Below are 18,446 nucleotides of genomic sequence, written 5' to 3'. Positions count from 1 at the left end.
CCCTTCCAAAAATCTCCTTTTGCAGTATTAGTGGTATGCAGGGAGAGATTCAGAAAGAGTTGGCATAACTTTTTGCACATTCATCGATACATGCATTTATGTGGTTAGCTTCATATGATTCTGCAGAATGCATAAATCTGACTGAGAATATAAAAATAGCCCACTATCAATCTTTTGTAGTGGGAAAAGTAGATTTGTCGGTGCAGGCAGGGGGAGCACTGGCAAAACTTTATAGCAGCTTCCATAAAGCTGTCAACAGTGAAAACAGGCTGGTTTTTAAGCTCAGGGAACAAAGACCACATTGGCACCGAGTCTTACAGCAGGAATACTGATGAGATCCTACAGTCAGAGGTTTGTGGCTAGGACAAGGAAACACAGATGTAGACCTTTGAGCTCTGTACCAGCATGATTCCATCAAGCTGTTAAAAGCAACTGCAACCCTTTTGAATGCAACTACAAAGGATATTTCTTTTTCTCTGCAATTCTCTCAAAATATATTACAAGTCATTAGTATGGCTACCTACCAGATATGTGGACATAATTATTTAGAATTGTGTAAAGCTACGTTGCAAGTCTTGCTTCCCTCTATGGCTATTTTGCTGCTGTGGCCCTAAAAACCAGAAACTCAGGACTGTACGTTAGTTCAAGGATCACCAGTTCAGAGGGTCTTTCAGAAACATGGCCTTTCAATACCAAGGAAGCTGGAAAATAAGCTTGATTAAAGCATTGTTCTAATATTTTAACTTAAATACAATTTTGGTAAGTTCTTTTGCTTGCCACATTTCAACCCAAACTTTTTGAAAAGGTCACTGTCAAGGGACTGGGTATTTTCATTAAAACAGTACCACCGATCACATCAACTCTTCTGTTTTCAGTTTAGCACTAAAAGCCAGAACATCAAAGAAGGTTCTGTGTGCCAGCTGCTTTTGTGATTCACACCCTCTGTGCAAGACAGGAAAATATGCCATAAAAGCACAATAGCAAACTACATGTTCGTATGAGATTTGTATAGATATAAGTTTTCAACTAAATATTCCTGAAACGTTTTGCATATATTCAATCTGAATGATACCCTGACACCAAACTTGTGATCTATCCAAGATGGAAATCAGGCAAAAGCCAACATTCATCATACACAAAGTACATCACGTATATGCAATAGCCACCCAGCAAAGACAAAGAAAAAGGCATCTATAAAGGAAAAGAAACCTAGAACTGCTACAACCCGCATAGACTGACCAAAGCAGTTCCAGCATCTTTTCCACAATCCCTTCCTTTTGCTACTCACCTGCTCTGGCAAGAACAAGCAGAGGCCCGCAGGTAGCTAGCTAATCTCTGTTAGAGTTTTTCCGCCCTTATTAGTTGCAGCTCAGCTGACACCTGTCCCTCACAGCCCAACCTAATTAGATAGCATTGATTTACATTAACTAGTGGGAATGCTTTCTATTGTTCTACATTTGCCTTCTTTTCTACAACTCTAATTAGCGGTTAATCTTTAAGTTCATTTATAGCTTCAAAAAGGTGGGAGAGAAGTCTCTTGCCCCCTGAATAAGACACCAGTTGAGTTTGGAGACCTGCACACATAAGCCTGCTGCTATCACAGAACCTTGGTTTGAGATCTTAGAGATTGCTAAACGCAGTTAGCCAACAGAGCTGGGAATTTGCAAGATTGGGATCTGAAGGTTCCCACAAATAAACTTCTCATGAGCGAAAACTGAATCAAATTACCCAGACAGAATCTTGTAATTAGAGGCTCAAAATATCTTTCGGACACTATTACTGTATGCATTATTTCCCCTTCTGATCACTCAGAATTAATTGATAACTGCAGCAAAACTAAAAGTACCTGGGCGTCCCCAGGCTCCAGCTCCTCTCTGTTAACTGACAGCAAAGTGACAGTGCACTACTTCAATATAGACACTGGGAAAAATGTAAACATACTGACCCAAAACTGACCCAAACTGCATTTTTCATGCAGTTCACAGAACACGTGAACCAAAGTCCTTTGAAATTCATATGAAACCCTTTCAAAATCTGTTTGAACATCCAGTTGCAGTGCTGTGTTCTCTCCGTAATGTGGTATGTATGCTTTTTGTGCCGGAATACCAATAATTCAGAATAAAAGAAGAAACATGATTTCTGAGACTGGTGCCCCAGACACAGAAATCAGTCAGTAAAAGGCAGAAGGCTGTTTCTCCCAGCTGGCAACTTTTACCAAGACAAGTAATCACTTTGAAGAAAACGAATTGTTTGCATGCAGTTAACCCTCTCTGCATCACACACAATTCTTTGCTGCCCACTGTGCCTACGTTTGGCTCTCGTGGTAGGGGTTACCATCTCTCCAGATGTGTTATCAGGGCATTTGGACTTCTGATCAGTTTCTATTCAAGTCAGGCCAGCCAGATCTACTATTAAAACATTTTAAGACAAGCCAGCTCTTTCTTCCAAGGCAGGCTAAGAGCACTGCCGTGAGGAAGAGGCAGCTTTCCACAGGAGGCAGGGTGTCCTTCGCTGGGACAGTGCTCCGCAGCCTGAGGCAACCTCTGCATTAAACCAGTAGGAGCCAAAGAGACTCTGACCTATTGTGTTCTGTACATTTTAAATCCCATCTTGCCCACAGGAAGGGAGTGCTTCTTTTATTATTACCAGGGTTCAGTGATGTTCAATGTCATTTACCCTGCATAAAGTTGGCTCTTTGTGTCTCGGGGACTGTAGCACTACCCAAAGGTGCCAACAACTTCGTAGCTGTGAAAAATGGGCATGCTTTTTTTTTAATGAGTCTAATGGCTGTAAGGCCCCCAGCACTGATATATCATCTGCAAGATTGGTAAGAAGTAATCCTGCAAACCAATCGCTGTAAGGCAGATCGCTGACTCCATACAGTGCAGGCTACATCACCTAGCCCTGGGCTAAAACAATACTACGCCTCCAGCCAGAATTTTCTCTATTATTAGAAAAACAATTACTTCTTCCAATCTGCACCACAAATATTGGAGGTGACAAAGTAGCCTGTGATCTTTTTCCCCTCATAAACTTCTCTCTATAGTAGGTGCACCACAGAGGTGGTAATAAAATTTGTATCTAGTGGTTCATGCACATTTCAATATTACTCTCCTGCAATCGAGCCTGGTGAACGGAAAACAAATTTAAATCATGATAAAAGCCCAGGCAGACGCTATCCGTATTGTTAACTGCTTGTCATAGGCAGAGGTGTATTTGCATCCTTTGGGAATGGCAGGTCTCATTTTTTCCTCGCTGTAAAGCTGTAACATTTACAGCCTCTGAGCAGGAGCTACAAGGGAGCCCACCTGGATGACGAGCTTGTGAGAATGGAGCCTGGTGGTTTAGCGTTTACTTCCTTGTACTCCTCCCTCCATTTCTAGTCAGAACACACAAATTATCTGCCTTTATTTATTTACTTATTATTTTTTGATTATTCTCCCAGACTAATCAGGAAATTCCACCTTTTCTTCTGTTTACAGCATAAACATATTTAAACTCAGAAGCATCCTCTTTTTACTGCCCTACCTGTACCTCTGCTATCTCCTTCTCTTCTCCCATCTTGTTCCAAAACCAAAAATCTTGATCAAGCAAAGCACAACATACTCAAGGTTGCTGTACGTGTGAGAGCATGGCATTCCAACAGGCTTAATTAATGCAGGTTTTTCTGGAACCAGTGGGACTACAACAGAAGTTAATGGGCAGAAGTCACGTGCCAACAAAGTGTAATATAATAAAATCAGAATTAGGAGGATTTTTTAAAATACTTATTAACACAGTATAAAATCTGTGACAGCTATCATGTTGGCTGTTGCTTTATTAGACAAGAAGTAAGGAAGGATCATCTGAGGGTCTGCGCGTCAGAAGGACTGAGATACTGGTGTTCGCTACAGCGGGATCTTTTTCAGTCAAAAACAATGAGTGAAGGAACAACGTCAAAGAGGAAGTGCTGACCTTTGAAGGAGACAAATGGTAGCTTTTCTGGGCACCTGGAGTCATCAAACTGAAGACAATTTTTGCAAGACTATTTTCATTCCGTTGAAGACTGTTCAGAGATGTTGACACACAGATTTTCATGCCATGGACTCAGACCCATTCAGGAAACTCTAATTTACCACAGTAAAAGCCACATAATCCTTGCAAAGCAAATATGACCTTTTCCAGTACTAAAATGTTGCCTGGCATTATTTCTGCACTAAACAGCTGTCATAACGAGCACCCCAGCATTCAGCAGAAGGTGAAGGGATCCTCCATAGCCTGCAGGTATGATCTGAAGTTAAAAATCATTAAAGGCTTGTTTAAAGAGCATAGCCTTTTTATCTTTGCTCATTTCTGTAACAGTATACCTAAATCTCCTGGCACGTTCTGTAACTTGATTTGGCAGTCTGGTGCTGAAATGAACCAAAAAGCAGTTTTCACATAAGCAATAGAAAAACATACCCCTTCATACGGTCATGCCTGGTCCCAGCCAGAGCATGCTGTGATGAAGAACTAGAGGCCTTTAACCTTCACCGTTACTGCTCGGTCAGCAGGATGCCCAGCCAGGCTGGCCTCTAGGCTGAGCCTTTACCACACTAGGTATACCTGATGCCAGCCAGTCATGGAGAGGGTAGTTCACATGCAATCAACCTCATGCCTGAGGTAAACCAGCAAAGCATTTAAATTTACTAAAACAACAACTTGTTTAAAACGTATCAATTTTCAAAAATAATATTCAGATGTAATTGGGATGTTTTGGAAGCTCCTTTGCACACCTGCAATGGAATTGTTCCCAAAACAAATGACTGCATAGACTGCGAATGCATTTAGCCCTCCCTACAGACTTGGCATCTCTATTTTCTGCCTTTCTTCATAATGAGAAAGAACATTGCCTTATCTTAAGTATTAGCAGAGTAAACTTAGTCAAACTCTATACACACTCAAGCATGCACACACGTGGTAGTGAAACTTGCTAAAAAACCACAATAGTCCACTCCAGAGCAAAACATGAGAAAACATTTCTTAGGTGTAGGGAGCTATTTGCCCTAAGAGCTGTTTTCTGTTCCACTGAGAAGCTCAAGCAAGTCTGCATTTATTGCTTTAAATGTCTTTCCCAGCAGCCCAGGCAGGAATCCATGTCATGTTGAAGTCTGTATCAGGTCTTCACTTTAAGGCACAACTGAGTGGTTGAACAGAAAAATAATCAGTAGCAGAGAACAAGACACAGCATCAGTTGTAATAATCAATTACTTCCCCATCAGCCATGTAAGGAGAAGTCATGTTATATCACACGTGGTTACATCAGATACAAGTGACAATCCTCTCATCCCTGTCCCAGTCACAGAATGGTTTGGGTTGGAAGGGACCTTAAAGATCATCCAATTCTAACCCCCTGCCAGGAGCACGGACACCTCCCACTGACCAGGTTCCTCAAAGCCCCATCCAGCCTGGCCTTGAGCACTTCCAGGGCATCCACAGTCAAACAGACACAGCTTTCCACACCCTGACCCAGAGCTCTAAGTAGTTCTGAGTTCTCCTTAAAAGTGGCTTAAATTCACAGCCTTTTGGTTTTGAAATGGAAACAAGAAAGAGGAGATTTTCCTTGGTTTTGTTCTCATTTTCTGTTGATGGCTTTTATTTTCAGAGCTTCAGAAATTAGAAAGATTATGCACCACAGGCCTTATTAAGATTATATAATTAATTTCATTAATGAAAGAATTTCTAAATGTGTTTTTAAATATAATTATTTATTTTTATGTAGTTGCCTAATTTCCTAGGTAAATACCAAGCTATTGACATTTTGCAAGGCTTGCATTTATAAATAGCATATTCCTAATGCACTAGATTTAATAGAATCCTTTTAGAAAACATATTAGGCTCTTTAATATAATGTAAAGTTTTATTACTTTTTAGCAATTATGGTGTTTTTCTTTGCAGAATTAATTACCAGCTGGCTTCAACCTGAACTCATCATTCCAAGCTTCTCTCTCCTCTAGGTATGCATTCTGAGCCTGGGTCATTGGCATAATTACCACAGATTAGGAGAAACAGGTAGCTTGGTTTCTGTATTTTCCTGTGTACTTGACAATGAATATGTTTCCTCATCAAGTATTCTACTTTGAATTAGACCTTGAGCAAGACAGGTAATACAATAAGATTGTTAAATGAAGAAAAACAAAATACTGTATTTTTTGTTTTTACACGGGCTTAAGCACTTGAAAGGGTATATGGGATAATTTGTCTTGAATTCTTTTCCGTATTTCGAATCAGGAAGAGTGAAAAACTTAGAGGGATGACTATGAGGATTTTTACTGTTATGTAACTACCACAATATCTACATGAGGGTCCCATTGTAGTAGATCTTATGCAAACAGTTGTGAAAGTCTCACATCTTCTCTCATGCAGCAAGACACTACCAAAAAATGAGATTAATCTGCTTTTTACAGAAAAGTCCTACAAATGTCAAACAGTAACGTTATCCTGAATGGGAACAGTTCTTCCAGGTGGGTATCTCTGAGCCTTTCACTTACATCACTCTACCTGGGAGACAGCGCTGCATTATTAATCCTCTTCAACAGCCAGAGAAATTGAGGAACATAGTATTATGTGACATAAAATTTCAAAACAATAAGAAAAGCATTTTTATCTCCTCTCTACTCTGTTAACATGACTGCCCTCACATAACTCTAGTCATATTTTTGTGGTATTTTTTTCTTGATAAATGCCTGGATATGGAAAATACACACAATGCTTTCATGACTTCAAAAAGACCTTGGCAGAAACCTGCATCAAAACAGACTAAATGCTAATTCCATAAAAGCGTGCAACAACCCCCCTGCTTTTTCCCTTGTTTTCACATGCACACACCATACATACACACAGACAGTCTGAAATAGTTCTGTGAGTTAAAACCCACATGTGGATATAAGCAAAGCCCTAAATTTTCACAGCATCTTGGTACCCAGAACGGGGTGACAAGGATTTCTAGCCCTTACATGATCTTCAGAAATGTGTTAGTAAACTTCTGAAATCTCATACCAAGCACAATGTGACTCACTTATGCTGATGCATTTATATGACCAAGTGCATAATGAATACCAATTCTGAATTTCCACGCTGAGCAATAGCTTACATCATATACTTTTTGAAAAGCCTACAGTCTCAAGAACAAAACAATTGCAAGCCATTCCATGCTTTCCTGGAACTAGACCCAAACTTCTTTCTCCTGCTGAGACCACAGATCATTAACATTGTTAATGTTCTCACTAAAACTGTTTGGAGAATGTGACAAGTCCAATTTGTTACTGACAGACCAGTTGGGAGTATGTTTAAAATGCATTGCTCTTGCTATTATACTCCTTGAATGGATATGTGATTCCTGTCAGGTACACTTGCTATTTTGCTAAAGACTATCTCTTATTTCATCAATCTTTTTAGCTGGCTCCAGAAGGGAAACCCTGCATTGTGCTCAACCTCATTTGTGCTTTTCAAGTCAGAAAGCCTGTGTTTAAAATATGATGATCACAGCTCAGGGAGGGAAAGAGACAGCCTTTCATAGCAAAGACAGAGAACCCAGAGGCATTTGACTCATTGAATAGAGGTTTGTTTTATGTGTTTTTGTTTTTATAATTAAGCTGTATAACTAGTTACCATAAAGTTAGGTAACGTATCTTCCTTTCCACTTTATTTTGAGGGTTTGATAAGACCTATTTACAAAGGATTGAACTTGAGCTTCCATTTAGCAGAAAAAAATGTATTTTTTTTTCCAATCTGAATATCACAACCCAGGTGATGGGTAGACCCGTCAGTTTGATGAGAGGCCCAGTACAATGAAGGATGGGGGTGTCTGTGCTAAGCAGCTGGTGTTATGAAAAGTGATCTAGAGTTGCTTAATTTATGACATGCAGCTCTGTTCAGAGCAACTTTGCTTCCTTGTGATTTGACATGTTACCATGGCATAATCACTCCTGGACCTACCTTCCTTTTCATGCAAGTGTCAAAACCACTGAATGGTTTGAAGGATATTCTGGCAGTAGAGGGCACTTACAGGCACACAAGAGGACTACTTCCCTCAGTTAAGTGCTGCATCCCATTCTTTTGAGAGGCATCACACAGTGTCTCTATGCTTGATAAAGAGACAGGAATTTGCTGCAGCTAGGGAGCTGGTTTTTTGCTTCAGCTACAAAGGCCAGCATGCTTAGATCCTGCCTGTGCACAAACACGTGCTCCTTTAACTATGATTTCATATAGGTTTAGTTAAAATATTACAGCTTCATAGCTAGACATTTTTATATTAGCTTCAGCCTTACTAGTGAAAGCTAAAGCACTAACTTGTTTAAAGCATTACAAACCCATATTGTAAATAGAAGTGCTTCAGAAGTCCAGCTACTTTCCAGCAGTATTCCAGATGATTGCTTGCCTTGTCCTCTAAGGAATGCAACCACTATTTAACATGGTGGCAAAGAAGAGCCAGAAGAAATAAGCTGTGGCAGCCAAAAAGGAAATTTGAAGACTATATATCTCCTCCCTCAAGTAGACATATGTTCTGCTCTTCATGTTGACCTGCTTAAGAGAGACTTTAATGGTAGAACCTGCTAAGATCTGTATGGCTGCGGAGTTTTTATATTTGGTCCCTTTTCACAGCACAATACCTCTGTTTAAATTAACAAGCTGAGGGGGATTTATAGCTCTGACTTAGAAGATTATGAATTGTTATTGCTTTTCTCCAGTTTTTCATTTACGCCAGTTGCAAAGCTTGGAAATATCTCATTGAGAGTGATTTAAATCCAGCCATACTGCATGTCTGTTACCAGAGCTGGTAATAATGCAAGATTGCTGTCTTGCTAACAATAAGGGGAGAGGCAGCCTGCTGAATGGACACAGGAAAGAGCCATTACACCTGACTGTACGGCTACACACAGCATATATATCATGTTGCACACACTGCTATCAATACAAAGTTATCTGATAGACAAACTACAGGCAACGGTTAGCATTTCCCCTAACCCCCATATAAATATGGAGGCAAAATTGTTCTCTCAAAGGATGAAATCCTTTCCATCCAGCAAAGAGAGAATTTAAAATCACAGTGGGAAGGGAGTGGCTTTCAAAGGTTGAGACCATTTAGATCCCAAGCCCCCACTTCAAAAGCTCTCATTTATGCTGCTGAGAAGCTGTCCTGCTGCGTTTGAATGAGGGCACTCCCAGGGCTACAGTCTAGTTCCTCCTCTTGCAATATCTACCAACTTGTATTATATATCTCAAGGAAAAATGAACTGCCTTAGCATTACGCCACTGCAAACTGCAGACCAGCCAAGCTATGACAGGCTGTGGGAAGCACAAAATATATATTTTCCTGTGACATACATGGGAACGTTGAAAACATTTGCTTTCTCATACAGGGTATCTCATGTTATTGTCTCAAAGAAAGAACTGGAATCTACATGTTTGTACAGTACTTCAGTAATATGAAAAAATGCTGAGTTAATCTTCAGCCATCTGTGAGATTCAAAGACACTCAGATGCTTTGAGCTTTCAGCATTGTGACCATTAGAATAAAGTCCACAATTTAAGAGATGCAAGATGTTAATGGAAAGGTGCTAATCCTTCCCATCTTGTTTGGGAACTCAGCCCTAACTCGGTTCATCCTCAGAGTAAATGTAACATCCATTGTACAATTTCACTCTGTGCCTCTTCCAGCTTTGAACTGCTAGGAAATAGGCAGCCTTCACCTCAACTTGCAGCTAAGAATGTCAGTGTTGGGCTGCTGCGTTTACCTGAAACAACACTGACACAGATTAAGGTCCACTCCACCCCCAGTTCTCTTGTTTTTCCTGCAAAATAGCAATGATCCATTCATGCAAGTGTAGAAATAGCTTTTGTTTTAAGCAATAAAGCTGACGCTACTAGCTAGAGCAGATACATAAAGTGGACCTCTAAATCTACATAGTTTACTTTTTAAGTATTCCCAGAATCATACAGATGTCAAGAACTGATCAGAAAAGATTCATATCTCCTTTGGCAGAACAGTATTTGTTAGTGCGGTCCTGATAATGGCTTAAGAGTTTCAGACTGCCAGAAATGCCCTTAGAATTCCCCTATGGGTGATTCCACAGAGGAAAAGGAGAAAGGGAATGTTAAACACACTGTAGTCAATATTTTTATCAGATCAGCACTGCTAAAGAGCCCAAGCCAATCTGCTATTTAGCAAGCTGAGACTTTCCATCTGAGATATAACAACCCTTGCCTATTGCTACCCAACTTAAAACACACAAACCTGCTCTCATATTATAGCAGAGAAGATACACTTTTCATTTCTAGCAGTGAGGGAAACTACAGCTTCAGAGATTTAGTTGGTCTCAAAGCTCATTTGGAGTTAAAAGCCCTTTGAGAAATCCCTAATAAGCAAGATCTGATAGTTTAATGCATTTCTGCAAAGAACTGTAATTTCTAGGAAAGGGATAGGATAATATCATTCTTGAGATCAACTGGAGGTCAGCGTGTTAAACTTCAGCTCTAAGTGTTGGTACAGAGGGATTCAGTGAGGAATGGGTGATGCAGTTCAGAGAGTCAGGCTGCACAGCACCTCTAGGGAAACTCGGGTCAGTTATTAATCAAAACTTTCTCATTCAGTTTTTTTTTTTTTTTTCCCATTTTGATTCATGCTTCTGGCCAAGACGTTGCAGTCTGATAACATTTGGATATGCATCCAGAACAAGCCTCCTCATTTATTACAACAAGATTCAAAGAACTCTAAGAATATCCAATGGTACTACACATGCCACAAGAGCATCGTAAACAGTCCTCGAGGCACAAAACTTAATTGATAGAGGCAAAACAGAAAAGGTGTTATCCCCACTTTGCAGATGTAGAATTAAGAAATGAGCAACTATCAACTTTTCAGCAATTTAGTTCCAATTTAGAGAATAGAGGTTTTTTTCCAACAGCTTTGCTCTCTGCTGGTTAAAAACAATGTTCACATTTCCCTAGTTAGTATTTCTTCTCTATCTAGTCTGACAGCAGCTTTTAAAGAGTCATCAGAAAACAGTTTGCTTTGTTCTCCCACTGTCCCCTCAATTCAGTGAGGGTAGCAACAGCAAGAGCAGCTCTTTGTTCTGTGTAGTGGTATATAACATTTGCGAAGACAGAAGATGTTTGCATTAACAGCTCTGCTAATCAGGCTTCCCAAGGAAAAATCTGGAAAAACTTGGGCAGCTACAATACTGGGTTTTGGCTAATGCCTGGGTCAGTTGGTGCAGTCACAACCAACATAATATACAAGAAATTACTCAGAGATACATCTTCATTTACTGCGCATTACGAAGGGACCTTTCTAATTCATAGGCCATGTTCAGAGAAGGTTTTCATTAACTATATAGGAGTCTTCTGCAACCAAAATTTATACAACTAAAACATTAGCATGGCTACTCTTTTCAGTTTTACATCTCAACGTACTCAAGAAATACAGTCTGTCACCGTGACCTCAAAATTTGTAACGAAATAACAGAGAAACCAGAAAATTGAGAATCACTGGAGATAAGCAAATAAGTGGAAGTTTCAAAACAAAAGATGAAAACTCCTAGGTGCACATTCAACTAAGTATCAGTAATTTAACATATTTGAAATAATGACTGTGGACATTACCTGGTATTTTCTACATGGAGAGGTGCCAAGCAATGTTAATTTGAGGCAAGACTGACTAGGAAATGAGACATGACAGAAAGGATAACTATCATTATCCTCTCAGGACACTACTGCACTGGGATTTATGGATAAATTAAATGTACAAAGACCAGAAGAACAGAGTTAAGGGGGAAAAGAAGTGTAAGTATCAGGCTGATCACCTTAGACGCTAATAACAAAATGCGGTGTGTTGAACAAACCCGGTGCACGGAAGTGGCAAGAGCAGTAGAGAGCTGAACTTCACAAAAATTTGTAAAGCCAGAGGTGAGGTTAATGCATCTTTAGGATTAATGTAGTCATAATGTAATGCTGCAAAGAGCTGGTCATAAATTGCCTCAAGGGAAGGAGATGACAATGGGGAATCTGTGTGGAGTTACTGAATAATTGTATCAGAGCATCTGCTATACAATATGGTTTGAACTTTTCAAAGCCCCGTTGTATAACTCACTTGTCATTTGGGCTGAGGAACAGATGACAGATCTACCATGAATGCTCAAAAACAGACCTATTAATTTTATTTTTCCTCCAAAGAGAAGATTATAAACCAGCTGTTCTCACTGAGGTGGTGTTTTAGCAGATTGGCCCTTTCTCCCCAGAATACATACCCTAGAATCTTGTAAAGGGTTCCTGTAAAAGCAAGAAAGTGTTCAAAATTGGAACTGACATCTTCAATTAGCTTACAGCATGAATTGCTTACAAAGCAATGGAGGAACATTACAATGCGAAGGACCAACTGAACCATCTAGTCTAAGCTTTCATGTTATTAAGAACTGCAGTAATGCCAGGTATTAAACAGCACAGCTAGAGAGGGTTTCCCCCTTCTCCAGCAATATTCCACGGCTATTCTGAGACACAGCAGAATAGGATAGAGAGGGCTGCCAGCAATGCTGTCTGTCCTCCAGCCAGAGTTTGCAAGTGAGTTCAGCATCTACTTGTTAGACCCCTGATGAGGGTATCTATACAGCCAGTTCTTTTCTTTGGGCGCTGACCACATGGGAATTTTAGGAGTCCTTTGGTAAAGGAAGGTGTTCCCAAATCTGCTTTTATCAGGTACAATTAGGAAATGCCAACTTTAGTGGAATGGTAGAAATTCAGATACAAATTTATAACAGAAGTGTTCATTTCCTCCTTTCACAGGACACATGCAAACACTTGGGCACTCGTCTTGCTAGAAAATGGAGCAATTGAGTCAGAAGCTGAAATCAGAATAGCCATCTGTTCTGGCAGCATACAAGTGACTCCTTTGCACGAAACCAGCAGCACAAGATGTATGTACGTACAGCAAGGAGCAGATGAAAGAGATGCTGCATGCAGCCTCAGAGGTAAAATGTAGTATTGCAAGAGCAGTCTGAGCATACTTTAAAGGGGCATTGGCTTATGCCATAATGAATTCAACAGAAATATTGCCAGATAAAGTTGGTATAGCATGATCTAAATATACAGTATTTACTGAATCATTCTACCTTGAAATATATCTTTCTATATGCATAAACCATTATATATGAAATCACATGCAGGTTACAATTAGTGAAATTATCACAGTAGTGTCCTGACATATCAAGGCACAATTTGTTCCCCAAATAACAGGGGAAGTTTTGAGGCCTCAGTAAGTCAACACCAAGGTTTGAGGGAGGGAAGATGGCTTGCTCTTTTAACCCAAATATCAAGTAAATCAGTCACTAACTTCTCCTGAGGTACGGCAGCAAAAGCTTTCTAAGGCACATTAAGAACCAGTTGTGTGTATATGTATGAAGATGGGAATTACCAGTTGCCTCCTGAATTTCTAAAGAAATCATTACATTAATATATGCAATACATTCCAGTTTTCTGTGTGAGAATAAAGATACAGACATGTCCTTATGTGTTTTCCATTTTAGCAGAGAACCTAGTTCTTATTTCTATAGTAATTAAGAACTCTGATGCCACTTAGCCTTAACATACAAAAGGGTCAGCAGACGCAGAGAATCCCATAGTGCTGCCTACATGGTCCCTGTCCTATGAACAGGATTTCCAAAACAAAGATGATCGTTTGCATCACATGAATATATAAGAATGTTAATAAGAAAGTAGTCTGAAGTCTATTCAGTAACCGAAGGTTATGAATTACAGTAAATTAATTGAATTTCACTCTGTGCCCGACAGTAGAGCATCACCCGACAGGCATACCCAAAGCCAGGTGTCTATACACTACTCAGCAAGCTTCAGTAGGAACATGTCCTTTGTCTTAACTTCTCAAAAGAGAATACAAGTTTCAGCCTAATGCTGTTTTTCTACATAAAGGCTTTTTTCCCCCAAATCAGATAGCTCTGTTGCTCTACATGGCGTGCTTTTATGACTTTACAGCACAGTGGTTTCCTTTAGATATTGCTACAGTTACCAGCTTCCTTTACATTTCTCTTTCGCTGTGCTACCATACTCTGATCAATACAAAGCAGTCAGCAGATGTGCTCACTTGGGTATTTTGCTTTATTTTATTGCCACCACATATTCATAAAATACTGATCAGATCAAGTACCTCAACAACCTGTTTAATAGACTTGGGAGTAAATGCTATAGATTATAGGTTATCTTTTCACTAGCAGAAATGGTCCAGTACCTAAGGCAAACTTTAGAGTCTTAAAATATTGTGTGCAATTCATGTGATACCAACTGACTCTTTTAGGGGACTTAAGGCTAGACATTTAGACTCTTCATCAAAAAGTAATTAGGCATTTCCACTTTCAATTTGAGGGCTTAAACATGTGAATATACTTCAGGAAGAGGTCTTTCTCAGTTCACATGACTTGTTTTTCCTCAGATATATTGTGCACATAGATAGAAAGCATCAACTACGTAGGCACCCATGACTTGTACAGAGGCTTGCACCTATATCAGTTTCATTTCTTAATGAAAGTGATCATCTATTTAGATCTTTTCTGAACTGTCACACAATGATTCATCAAGAACTTGAGAACAAAGTGTTTTGATCATTAAAAAAATAAAATACAAGTAAAGCAAAGATACATGCAGTGACGTCTTAGATGTTTTATAGATTAAGAGACTCATGAATAACAGTCATTTCTTGTCATCTTTTTTTCTCCAGTTGAGAGTTTTCTTTAACTGAGATTAACACTAACTAGAAAATAATTAAGCTATCTTATAGAGTCTGGCAGTCCATCAGCCATAGAAATAATTAATCAGACCCATCAATAGATTTTTAATAGCATTCAAATTCTGATTCACCGCATTATTTCTCACCCCCACACCACCCACTTCTATTCTTGGTTTCAATGTGTGCAGGAAATGGTACTCCTTAAGACAATAAAAAGGAAAGCTCTAGAAGTTAAAATTAACCCTCATTTTCACTGTCCCTGTAAGAAAATGTCATCCTTCCTACCTAATTTTCCAGCATCATTCACCACTGATCTCTGAATGTGAACTCATCATTTAGGTTCCCCCATTCAATTTCACAAAGAGAAACTTCTGTAAGGAAGCCAAATGATGGAGACAAAATTTGTAAGAAAAGAAAGGTTCTCTAGCTGGCACAATTACATCTTCCTCTTTGGTTGCTGTTACTGTTACATTTGTTGGCAAAAAGCATAGCCTAAACTTTGTTAATTACACCAGAAATGTAGCAAGACTTACCTTCTTATTTTCACATATCCTGAATGAAACTAAGTCTTAGCTCCTGAAAAGAAAAAGGGAAAAATAATAGGTCTGCTGGCAGTAACATCAGTGACTTCCAAAAATTGAACAAGAAATGGAACAATGGTCAATTTTTCTTCATTCTTTCTGATCACAAAGGATAAGTGATGCAGCACCGGTTTTTGTTCAGGCCAAATGGGTCACAATTATCTTATACCACTTCATTTCTACTCAAGAGAGCAGGCAATTATTTGTTAGCACCAATGACTGCGTCGCAGTCCTCAGTTTACTGAAAAATCCATGGAAGGTCAGACTGATCCTGAAGACCTTCTGTTCCCAAACCTTATGTTGAACTATAGACATTTTCTGCATCGCAGTGAGAAAATCTTATCCTCTTTCCTATTTGATTTCAAAATAAGTGTTAGATTGGTCTAGTACAATACATACACAGATCTTGCATTCTCTTACAATCAATTACTAGGAAAAAGAAGGAAGGTGGCATTAAACCAATAGTGAAATTAGAAAACTGCTACAAAAGACACTTAAATAGACCTGGCAGTTAAGCAGAAAATACAGCAAGGAAGGAACTTACTGTTTTGTAGCCATGAGAAAGCTGGAACAGAAGGGAAATAAAAAACACTTAAAGTTTTATTTTCACTATTATTCACACTTTGTGAACAGTCTCTTTATGTAAACCAAAGGATCCAGAACCCCATGAGAACAATGGGACTTGTGAACTTGGGGCTTTGTTATTGTTCTTTCATGAAATTCTCATCTGGAAAGGAATTCACCAGATAAGCAACAACCCTACTGCCCTTCTCAGGAGAATTCATTCACGCATCCCTCACCACTTCCTTCAGGACTTGATTTCCTATCTATCCCTTGTAGCAGAGGTTTGTTCCGAAAACAGCAGTGCCAGGCAGATTCACTTTGGGGAATAAAATGATGCACCAAGTTTTCAAAGTTCATAAAAAAAATGAATTATTTACCATGGTTCAAAGCTGCCTGATATTTCAAGCCAGCAATGTTTGCAAGAGATAATCAAGGAAGTGGAGAATTAGACAAGAAGATTTGACAGCCAGGGACTAAGTTGCCTTCATGAGAGAGACTCCACAACAAGCAGAAAAGGATATTTAATGAAAAGAAAAATAAGTGGAATATTCATGGTACTGCCTTACTTCACAGATGTAGGATACTTGGTGATTTTGTGCCTGCTTCATATTTCTATTTTTGTCTTTTCAATACCCTTCTGTTTGAGCCATTTGGAAAGAGATGACCAAGAGAAGTTAGTCTGGAGATCAAGAGTACAAGCCGTTTCCCCATCATGAGGAAAGTCTGATTTATCAGCTTAGATTCCTGGAAGACTTGGGGTTACACATTAATACAGCAAGCATAACTCAAGCTTCTGGAATAGCTGAATTGGCTGTCATGTTCACTCCAGTCCAGATCTCCCAATCTCATTTGTAATATCCAAAGGCCCAATTCTCACCATCATTGCATCACTGACCACTTGTTAAATTAGGAATAATTTCACAGCTACCCCAGAAAAAAAAAAGGACCTGTACAAACTTAGCACGAATGAGAAACTTTACGAACAATATGTAAACACTAGCAACTAAGGCGAAGTTTCGTTGATCTATTTACTTTTCCACAAAAAAGCCGAATGGAAGGAACGGTTTGTACAGCACCTTCAGGATGGATTTTGAATGTAGTGCATCTTGTGACTACTGTCACAAATAAGTATAGTATAAAACGAGGATATTGGGTAGAAGCCACAAATCATTTTGAGCACAAATATAATGCAATATTACCAAAGACAATATTAGACAAGACTACTAAGTAAGAATTTTACTTAAGGCACTTCAAAGTTTCTTGCCCTCTGAAGCACCTGACACTAAAAAGGAGGTTAAGATAGGAAAACATCATTGTGAGAAGGCTGATGAAATGGAGTCAGGGTTTTAATGAAACTTAAATGGAATCTTTTCATAAAACATTAAATCAGATATTATTTAAAAATCTTTGAATCTCAAAACCAGCAAAAGGTGACAGTTCTCTTGAACATTTTAATCTCATTTTTACTGTTTGGTTCTAGTAACTGGTGACGAAGAGAGAAAGACTAGCTGAATCACTTTTTCATCCTTGTACTCTATAACTAAAGACTCTGCACGCAAAGAAAGAAGGCATATCTCCCCCTAGGACAGAGCTTAAGTGATTTCAGTACTTTATCAGAAAGTGACAGCCTTAATTCTCTATTTCTTTATGTCTATGAGGTTCTTTTAATTAACTTCAGGTTACTCAGCAAGTTGAGTATTATATATATCTTTGTTAGATATGGATTAACCATTTCCTTATCACCAGGAACCACGTTTTACCACAGCAACATCTGTTCAAAGGAATAGATGCACTTGAGGACTGTGCAGATGCACCTTAGTACATCCTGTAAGCCCTATATAACTGAGCTTTAAAACGTAAAGATTCAGAAAAAAATGAAATCCCAGGAACTTCATAAGCCTCTGAATACAATGCTTAATCCAAGTAATCCAAAAGCAATCTTGTTGGCAATCTAATTGTGTTTTCTAAGGAGGAGACTGCAAAAACAGTTTGTTTACATATAATTGGATCCCCTTATATGTTTGTGTTGTGCTTATTTCCGAAATCTTTCAAAATGGAAAGGTCTCCTGCAATGTTTGACTTGCTTTTCACTCTAACCTGAGGGATTACCCATTACTTTGCACATAATAGCCCAGACAAATATGAATTTTTTATTAGTACTGATCAGAAAGTGCAGCTATCCCTTGAGGTCCAGCAACCAGGACATACAAGAAAAATTGAGGAAATTGCACAGATTTAAATTGCCTTTTTGTTTTGACTTGTTTTTCCTTAGTAAGCTCTTACTATTTGGATTGGCTTTTCTCTTATAAATGCAATTCAGCAGGGAGAACAAGGGAAGAGAGACTTTACATTGAAACAATTTTTAAAGTTACCACAATTTTAGCAGAACGATACTTGCATCTGCACACTGAAGTGTTTGATTAATGGATGGATTTCAGAACACATATCCTCACTGTTACTATTCATAGCTCTTAACTGGAAGCCCTGCATGTGCTTCTTACACTGTTAGGGGGTTTCCATAGGAATACAGTGAAACAGATGGAAGAAGT

The 18,446-nt window shown here is 39.0% G+C and overlaps 1 protein-coding gene across 1 annotated transcript in view; it reads right to left on the bottom strand.

Moving 5' to 3' along the window:
* KCNU1 (potassium calcium-activated channel subfamily U member 1) overlaps positions 1-1,312 on the bottom strand; it is a 60,358-nt gene extending 59,046 nt beyond the window's left edge. The window contains exon 1 of the mRNA XM_040538047.1: positions 1,289-1,312. The gene's annotated coding sequence lies outside the window, so the exon portion shown is untranslated. The remainder of the gene's footprint in view (positions 1-1,288) is intronic.
* Between the last annotated feature and the right edge of the window lie 17,134 nt (positions 1,313-18,446).

Source organism: Cygnus olor, chromosome 27 (genome assembly GCF_009769625.2).
Source record: "Cygnus olor isolate bCygOlo1 chromosome 27, bCygOlo1.pri.v2, whole genome shotgun sequence".
In the NCBI taxonomy this organism is placed as follows: domain Eukaryota; kingdom Metazoa; phylum Chordata; class Aves; order Anseriformes; family Anatidae; genus Cygnus; species Cygnus olor.
The sequence above is the reverse complement of the archived record's forward strand: the minus strand, read 5'-3'. Positions and strand labels throughout refer to the sequence as shown.